Source organism: Aegilops tauschii, chromosome 4 (assembly GCF_002575655.3).
Source record: "Aegilops tauschii subsp. strangulata cultivar AL8/78 chromosome 4, Aet v6.0, whole genome shotgun sequence".
In the NCBI taxonomy this organism is placed as follows: domain Eukaryota; kingdom Viridiplantae; phylum Streptophyta; class Magnoliopsida; order Poales; family Poaceae; genus Aegilops; species Aegilops tauschii.
Genome location: NC_053038.3, coordinates 345,373,654 through 345,383,405, shown reverse-complemented (window position 1 = coordinate 345,383,405; position 9,752 = coordinate 345,373,654).

The following is a 9,752-nucleotide window of genomic DNA, read 5'->3' as shown; positions in this document are numbered from 1 at the left end:
AATGATTGTAACTACAGGCTTTAAGCCATATCCGGGTCTCAGCCCATCTCTGGCCCATCATCTGAAACTTGGCTCCGGGCTTCTGGCGTCGACCCTACGAGTAACTCGGCCCCTCCTGGCAGGTGACTCTAAGGTCTATATCCTCAACACGTAGGGTCCGCACGCTTAACGTTCGATGACGATTTGTATTATGAGTTATGTGATTTGATGTACCGAAGGTTCTTCGGAGTCCCAGATGAGATCACGGACATGACGAGGAGTCTCGAAATGGTCGAGACATAAAGATCGATATATTGGAAGGCTATATTCAGACATCGGAAAGGTTCCGAGTGATTCGGGTATTTTTCGGAGTACCGGAGAGTTACGGGAATTCACCGGGGGAAGTAGTGGGCCTTAATGTGCCATACGGGAAAGGAGAGAAGGGCCTCAAGGGGTGGCCGCGCGCCCCCCATGGCAAGTCCGAATTGGACGAGGGAGGGGGCGGCGCTCCCCTCTCTTTTCTTCTCCCTCTCCTACTCCTTCCCTCTCTCCCCTCTTGGAAAAGGAAGGGGCTCCAACTAGGATTGGAATCCTAGTTGGACTCCCCCTATAGGCGAGCCCCTCCTAGGCCGGCTTCCTCCTCCTCCCTCCTTTATATACGTGGCCAAGGGGGCACCACAAAGCACAACAGACAATCTCTTAGCCGTGTGCAGTGCCCCCCTCCACGGTTTTACACCTCGGGCATATCGTCGTAGTGCTTAAGCGAAGCCCTGCGCCGATAACTTCATCATCACCGTCGCCACGCCGTCGTGCTGACGGAACTCTCCCTCGGCCTCAACTGGACCAAGAATACGAGGGACGTCATCGAGCTGAACGTGTGCTGAAGACGGAGGTGCCGTACATTCGGTGCTAGGATCGGTCGGATCGTGAAGACGTATGACTACATCAACCGCGTTGATATAACGCTTCCGCTTTCGGTCTACGAGGGTACGTGGACACAATCTCCCCGCTCGTTGCTATGCATCACCTAGATAGATCTTGCGTGATCGTAGGATTTTTTTTTGAAATTACTGTGTTCCCCAAAAGTGGTATCAGAGCCAGGTCTATGCGTAGATGTTATATGCACGAGTAGAACACAAAGAGTTGTGGGCGATAATGGTCATACTGCTTACCAGCATGTCATACTTTGATTTGGCGGTATTGTTGGATGAAGCGGCCAGACCGACATTACATGACCGCGTTCATGAGACTGGTTCTACCGACGTGCTTCGCACACAGGTGGCTAGTGGGTGTCTGTTTCTCCAGCTTTAGTTGAATCGAGTGTGACTACGCCTGGTCCTTGTTGAAGGTTAAAATAGCACACTTGACGAAAAATCGTTGTGGTTTTAATGCGTAGGTAAGAACGGTTCTTGCTAAGCCCGTAGCAGCCACGTAAAACTTGCAACAACAAAGTAGAGGACGTCTAACTTGTTTTTGCAGGGCTTGTTGTGATGTGATATGGTCAAGACGTGATGAGATATAAGTTGTTGTATGAGATGATCATGTTTTTTTGAAGTTATCGGCAACTGGCAGAAGCCTTATGGTTGTCTCTTTAGTGCATAAGATGCAAGCGCCAAATAATTGCTTTACTTTATCACTATGCGATAGCAATAGTTGCAAGAGCAATAGTTGGCGAGACGACCATGTGACGACACATTGATAGAGATCAAGATGATGGAGATCATGGTGTCATGTCGTTGACGATAGAGATCATGACGGTACTTTGGAGATGGAGATCAAAGGCACAAGATGATCATGGCCATATCATGTCACATATTTTGATTGCATGTGATGTTTATATTTTATGCATCTTATTTTGCTTAGTACGGCGGTAGCATTATAAGATGATCCCTCACTAAAATTTCAAGGTATAAGTGTTCTCCCTGAGTATGCACCGTTGCGAAAGTTCTTCGTGCTGAGACACCACGTGATGATCGGGTGTGATAGGCTCTACGTTCAAATACAACGGGTGCAAGCCAGTTTTGCACACGCAGAATACTCGGGTTAAACTTGACGAGCCTAGCATATGCTAATATGGCCTCGGAACACTGAGACCGAAAGGCCGAGCGTGAATCATATAGTAGATATGATCAACATAGTGATGTTCACCATTGAAAGCTACTCCATCTCACGTGATGATCGGACATGGTTTAGTTGATATGGATCACGTGATCATTTAGATGACTAGAGGGATGTCTATCTAAGTGGGAGTTCTGAAGTAATATGATTAATTGAACTTTAATTTATCATGAACTTAGTCTTGATAGTATTTGCAAATTATGTTGTAGATCAATAGCTCGCGTATAGCTTCCCCATTTTATTTATGATATGTTCCTAGAGAAAAATAAGTTGAAATATGTTAGTAGCAATGATGCAGACTTGGTCCGTGATCTGAGGATTATCCTCATTGCTGCACAGAAGTACTATGTCCTTGATGCACCGCTAGGTGACAGAACTATCGCAGGAGCAGATGCAGACGTTATGAACATTTAACAAGCTTGGTATGATGACTACTTGATAGTTTAGTGCACCATGCTTTACGGCTTAGAACCGGGACTTCAAAAATGTTTTGAACGACATGGAGCATATTAGATGTTCCAAGAGTTGAAATTGATATTTCAGACTCATGCCCGTGTTAAGAGGTATGAGACCTCTGACAAAGTACTTTGCCTACAAGATGAAGGAGAATAGCTCAGCTAGTGAGCATGTGCTCAAAATGTCTGAGTACTACAATCACTTGAATCAACTGGGAGTTAATCTTCCAGATAAGATAGTGATTGACAGAGTTCTCTAGTCACTATCACCAAGTTAATAGAACTTCGTGATGAACTATAATATGCAAGGGATGACGAAAGTAATTCCCGAGCTCTTCGCCATGCTGAATCGGCGAAGGTAGAAATCAAGAAAGAGCATCAAGTGTTGATAGTTAACAAGACCACTAGTTTCATGAAAGGGCAAAGGGATAGAAAGGGAACTTCAAGAAGAATGACAAGCAAGTTGTCACTCCCGTGAAAAACCCAAAGCTAGACTCAAGCCTGAAACTGAGTGCTTCTACTGCAAAGGAAATGGTCACTAGAGGTGGAACTGCCCTAGATACTTGGCGGATAAGAAGGATGGCAAAGTGAACAAAGGTATATTTGATATACATGTTATTTATGTGTACTTTACTAGTGTTTATAGCAACCCCTCGGTATTTGATACTGGTTCAGTTGCTAAGAGTAGTAACTCGAAACGGGAGCTGCAAAATAAACAGAGACTAGTTAAGGGCGAGGTGATGATGTGTGTTGGAAGTGATTCCAAGGTTGATAAGATCACCATCGCACACTCCCTTTACCTTCGGGATTAGTGTTGAACCTAAAATAAATGTTATTTGGTGTTTGCGTTGAGCATGAATATGATTGGATCATGTTTATTGCAATACGGTTATTCATTTAAGTCAGAGAATAATTGTTATTCTGCTTACATGAATAAAATTTTCAATGGTCATACACCCAATGTGAATGGTTTATTGAATCTCGTTTGTGTGATACACATATTCATAATATTGATGCCAAAAGATGCAAAGTTAATAATAATAGTGCAACATATTTGTGGCACTGCCGTTTAGGTCATATTGGTGTAAAGCGCATGAAGAAAGTCCATGCTGATGGGCTTTTGGAATCACTTGATGCTTGTGAACCATGCCTTGTGGGCAAGATGACTAAGACTCCGTTCTCTCGAACAATGGAGCAAGCAACTGACTAATTGGAAATAATACATACTAATGTATGCGGTCCAATGAGTGTTGAGGCTCGCGGTGGGTATCATTATTTTCTGACCTTCACAGATGATTTGAGCAGATATGGGTATATCTACTTAATGAAACACAAGTCTGAAACATTTGAAAAGTTCAAAGAATTTCAGAGTGAAGTGGAGAATCATCGTAACAAGAAAATAAAGTTTCTACGATCTAATCGCGGAGGCGAATATTTGAGTTACGAGTTTGGCCTTCATTTACAACAATGTGAAATAGTTTCACAACTCATGCCACCTCGAATACCACAGTGTAATGGTGTGTCCGAACGTCATAACCGTACTTTATTAGATATTGTGCGATTTATGATGTCTCTTACCGATTTACCACTATCCTTTTGGGGTTATGCATTAGAGACATCTGCTTTCACGTTAAATAGGGTACCATCTAAATCCATTGAGACGACACCATATGAACTGTGGTTTAGCAAGAAACCCAAGTTGTCGTTTCTTAAAGTTTGGGGCTGCGATGCTTATGTGAAAAAGCTTCAACCTAATAAGCTCGAACCCAAATCGGAGAAATGTGTCTTCATAGGATACCCAAAGGAGACTGTTGGGTACACCTTCTATCACAGATCCGAAGGCAAGATATTCGTTGCTAAAAATGGATCCTTTCCAGAGAAGGAGTTTCTCTCGAAAGAAGTGAGTGGGAGGAAAGTAGAACTTGATGAGGTAGTTGTACCTTCTCCCGAATTGGAAAGTAGTTCATCATAGTAATCAGTTCCAGTGATGCCTACACCAATTAGTAAGGAAGTTAATGATGATGATCATGAAACTTCAGATCAAGTTACTACCGAACCTCGTAGGTCAACCAGAGTACGTTCCGCACCTGGTACGGTAATCTGGTTCTGGAAGTCACGTTACTAGACCATGACGAACCTACGAACTATGAGGAAGCGATGATGAGCCCAGATTCCGTGAAATGGCTCAAAGCCATGAAATCTGAGATGGGATCCATGTATGAGAACAAAGTATGGACTTTGGTGGACTTGCCCGATGATCGGCAAGCCATTGAGAATAAATGGATCTTCAAGAGGAAGACGGACGCTGATTGTAATGTTACTATCTACAAAGCTCGACTTGTCGCGAAAGGTTTCCGACAAGTTCAAGGTGTTGACTACGATGAGTTTTTCTCACTCGTAGCGATGCTTAAGTCTGTCCGAATCATGTTAGCAATTGCCGCATTTTATGAAATCTGACAAATGGATAAACAAAACTACATTCCTTAATGGATTTATTAAATTAGAGTTGTATATGATGCAACCAAAAGGTTTTGTCAATCCTAAAGGTGCTAACAAAATATGCAAGCTCCAGCGATCCATCTATGGACTGGTGCAAGCATCTCAGAGTTGGAATATACGCTTTGATAAGTTGATCAAAGCACATAGTTTTATATAGACTGCGGTGAAGCCTATATTTACAAGAAAGTGAGTGGGAGCACTACAACCTTTCTGTTAAGTATATGTGAATTACATATTGTCGATCGGAAATGATGTAGAATTTTCTGGAAAGCATAAAGGAGTTTTTCAAAGAAAGACCTCGGTGAAGCTGCTTACATATTGAGCATCAAGATCTATAGAGATAGCTCAAGACGCTTGATAAGTTTTTTCAATGAGTACATACCTTGGCAAGTTTTTGAAGTAGTTCAAAATGGAACAGTCAAAGAAAGAGTTCTTGCCTGTGTTGCAAGGTGTGAAGTTGAGTAAGACTCAAAGCCCGATCACGGCAGAAGATAGAGAGAGAATGAAAGTCATTCCCTATGCCTCAGCCATAGGTTCTATAAAGTATGCCATGCTTTGTACCAAACCTATTGTATACCCTGCCCTGAGTTTGGCAAGGGAGTACAATTTTGATCTAGGAGTAGATCACTGGACATCGGTCAAAATTATCCTTAGAGGACTAAGTAAATATTTCTCGGTTATGGAGGTGATAAAGAGTTCGTCGTAAAGAGTTACGTCAATGCAAGCTTTGACACCGATCTGGATGACTCTAAGTCACAATCCGGATACATATTGAAAGTGGGAGCAATTAGCTAAAGTAGCTCCGTGCAGAGCATTGTAGACATAGAAATTTGCAAAATACATACGAATCTGAATTTGGCTGACCCATTGACTAAACTTCTCTCACAAGCAAAACATGATCACACCTTAGTACTCTTTGGGTGTTAATCACATGGCGATGTGTTCTAGATTACCGACTCTAGTAAACCCTTTGAGTGTTGGTCACATGGCGATGTGAACTATGGGTGTTAATCACATGGTGATGTGAACTATTGGTGTTAAATCACATGGCGATGTGAACTAGATTATTGACTCTAGTGCAAGTGGGAGACTGAAGGAAATATGCCCTAGAGGCAATAATAAAGATATTATTTATTTCCTTATTTCATGATAAATGTTTATTATTCATGCTAGAATTGTATTAACCAGAAACTTAGTACATGTGTGAATACATAGACAAACAGAGTGTCCCTAGTATGCCTCTACTTGACTAGCTCGTTAATCAAAGATGGTTAAGTTTCCTAGCCATAGACATGTGTTGTCATTTGATGAACGGGATCACATCATTAGATAATGATGTGATGGACAAGACCCATTTGTTAGCTTAGCATTATAATCGTTCCAGTTTCATTGCTACTGCTTTCTTCATGACTTATACATGTTCCTCAGACTATGAGATTATACAACTCCCGAATACCGGAGGAACACCTTGTGTGCTATCAAACGTCACAACGTAACTGGGTGATTATAAAGATGCTCTACAGGTGTCTCCGAAGGTGTTTGTTGGGTTGGCATAGATCGAGATTAGGATTTGTCACTCCGCGTATCGGAGAGGTATCTCTGGGCCTCTCGGTAATGCACATCACTATAAGCCTTGCAAGAAATGTGACTAATGAGTTAGTTGCGGGATGGTGCATTACGGAACGAGTAAAGAGACTTGCCGGTAACGAGATTGAACTAGGTATGATGATACCGATGATCGAATCTCGGGCAAGTAACATACCGATGACAAAGGGAACAACGTATGTTGTTATGCGGTTTGACTGATAAAGATCTTCGTAAAATACGTAGGAGCCAATATGAGCATCCAGGTTCCACTATTGGTTATTGACCAGAGATGTGTCTCGGTCATGTCTACATAGTTCTCGAACCCGTAGGGTCCGCACGCTTAACGTTCGATGACGATTTGTATTGTGAGTTATGTGATTTGATGTACCTAAGGTTGTTAGGAGTCCCGGATGACATCACAGACATGACAAGGAGTCTCGAAATGGTTGAGACATAAAGATCGATATATTGGAAGGCTATATTCGGACATCAGAAAGGTTCCGAGTGATTCGGGTATTTTTCGGAGTACCGGAGAGTTACGGGAATTTGTCGGGGGAAGTAGTGGGCCTTAATGGGCCATACGGGAAAGGAGAGAAGGGCCTCAAGGGGTGGCCGCGCGTCCCCCCATGGCAAGTCCGAATTGGAATAGGGAGGGGCGGCGCCCCTTCTCTTTCCTTCTCCCTCTCTTACTCCTTCCCTCTCTCCCCTCTTGGAAAAGGAAGGGGACTCCAACTAGGATTGGGAATCCTAGTTGGACTCCCCCTATAGGCGCGCCCCTCCTAGGCCGGCCTCCTCCTCCTCCCTCCTTTATATACGTGGCCAATGGGGCACCCCAAAGCACAATAGACAACCTCTTAGCCGTGTGCGGTGCCCTCCTCCACAGTTTTACACCTCGGTCATATCGTCGTAGTGCTTAGGCGAAGCCCTGCGCCGGTAACTTCATCATTACCGTCGGCACGCCGTCGTGCTGACGGAAATCTCCCTCGGCCTCAACTGGATCAAGAGTACGAGGGACGTCATCGAGATGAATGTGTGCTGAACATGGAGGTGCTGTACATTCGGTGCTAGGATCGGTCGGATCATGAAGACGTACGACTACATCAACCGCGTTGATATAACGCTTCCGCTTTCAGTCTACGAGGGTACATGGACACACTCTCCCCGCTCGTTGCTATGCATCACCTAGATAGATCTTGCGTGATCGTAGTTTTTTTTGAAATTACTGCGTTCCCCAACAGTCGTGACTATGCCGATGAGATGTCGGATCTCTCTAATGCGCTTGAGGAAGAGCACGGTCCTCGTTCGGCTCTTGAGGAGTCACACAACGATGATCATGCTAAATTAAAGAAAGATCTTGATCATGATCTTGTTGTATCTCGTGTGCTCAATTCCGAGAAGGTCAAACTTGGGGTTGATCTTGCTAGACTCAAGGAGGAGTTTGATATACTTGACAAGGCTCACAAGGCCTTGAAGGGTACTCATGCTAGCTTTAAAGAGTCTCATGATCAACTCCAAGTGAAGCTAACCAAGGAGAAAGCCACATTTCCTCATATGGTTTTAATTGATAATGCAAATGCTACTAACCCGTGTTGTGAGCATGTGCATCTTGTGGAGGAGAATGCAAAGTTGAAGGAGCAACTTGAGAAAGGCCTTGTGTCTTGCATACAAGGTGAGAAGAACCTCAACGGCCTTTTGAGCAATCAAAAGGAAGTTGTGGCCAAGGAGGGAATTGGGTTTGCACCCAAGTCCAAGAACAAGAAGAAGAATGCCAAGGCCAAACGACCTCCTCCTCTCAAGCAAACTTTTATGAAGGAGGGAGAGGGTGATTCTAAGGAGAAGAAGAACAATGTGAAGGGTGGTGGTGTCAAGAAGGGCAATGCCACCCCTTCCAACAAAGTCGGCGACTTTAACCCTTCTTATGTGTTATGTCGTGCTAGTGATGGGCATGTTTATGCCAAATTTGTTGGTCCGCCTTATGAGTACATTGAATGGTCTATTTGGGTTCCTAAGACCCTTGTTACTAACATCAATGGACCCATTACAAAATGGGTACCTAAAACCAAGCATTGATCTCTTTTAGGTGTTTGCTTCCGGTGGGGGATCATGGTTGCTCGATAGTGGAGCCATAAATCATATGACTGGAAGCAAGGACTTGGTGGTGGACGTGCACAAGATTTCATCTATGCCCACCAATGTCGAGTGGAGTGATGCCTCGTCTTCTAAGGTATTGGGTCTTGGCAAGGTTGTCATTTCTCATGATCTCATGATCGAGAAAGTCATGCTTGTTGAGTCCCTTGCATACAATTTACTTTCCGTTCGTCAACTTGCACTCATGGGCTTTGCCACTTCTTTGATATTGATATCGTGGCCCTCTTGTGGAGCAAGACTATTAAAGTAGCCTTTGTTGGGCATGTCGAGAACGATCTTTACGTGATTAACTTTTCAGAGCGACCCACTAAGACCGCGACATGCCTAATGGCTAAAGTTGACGTGGGATGGCTTTTGCATCGCCGTTTAGCCCATGTCAATATGAGATCTTTGCAAAGTCTTCTCAAGGGGGACCATGTCCGTGGACTAACAAATGTTAGTTTTGCCAAAGATCGTGCTTGCAGTGCTTGTATCAAAGGAAAGCTACATGAGAAGGCTCACCCTCCCACTACTATCATCTACTCGAAGAGGTCCTTGGAGCTCCTTCACTAGGATCTCTTTGGACCTCCATCCTTTGATAGTCTTGGGGGTAGAAAGTATTGCTTGGTGATTGTGGATGATTATTCAAGATACACTTGGGTATATTTCTTCAATAGGAAGAGTGAGACCCAAAAAACCATCATCGACTTTGCAAATGAAGCTCAACGTCAACACAATCCAAAGATCTTGACGATAAGAAGTGACAACGACACCGAGTTCAAGAACTACACCTTGGATGAGTTTCTTAGTGATGAGGGGATCAAGCATCAATATTTCGCACCTTACACCCCTCAACAAAATGGTGTAGCGGAGAGGAAGAACCGGACGTTGATGGATGCGACAAGGACCATGATGCCGGAGTTCAAGTCTCCATACAACTTTTGGGCCGAAGACATCAACACCGCTTGTCATGCATCCAATCGGCTC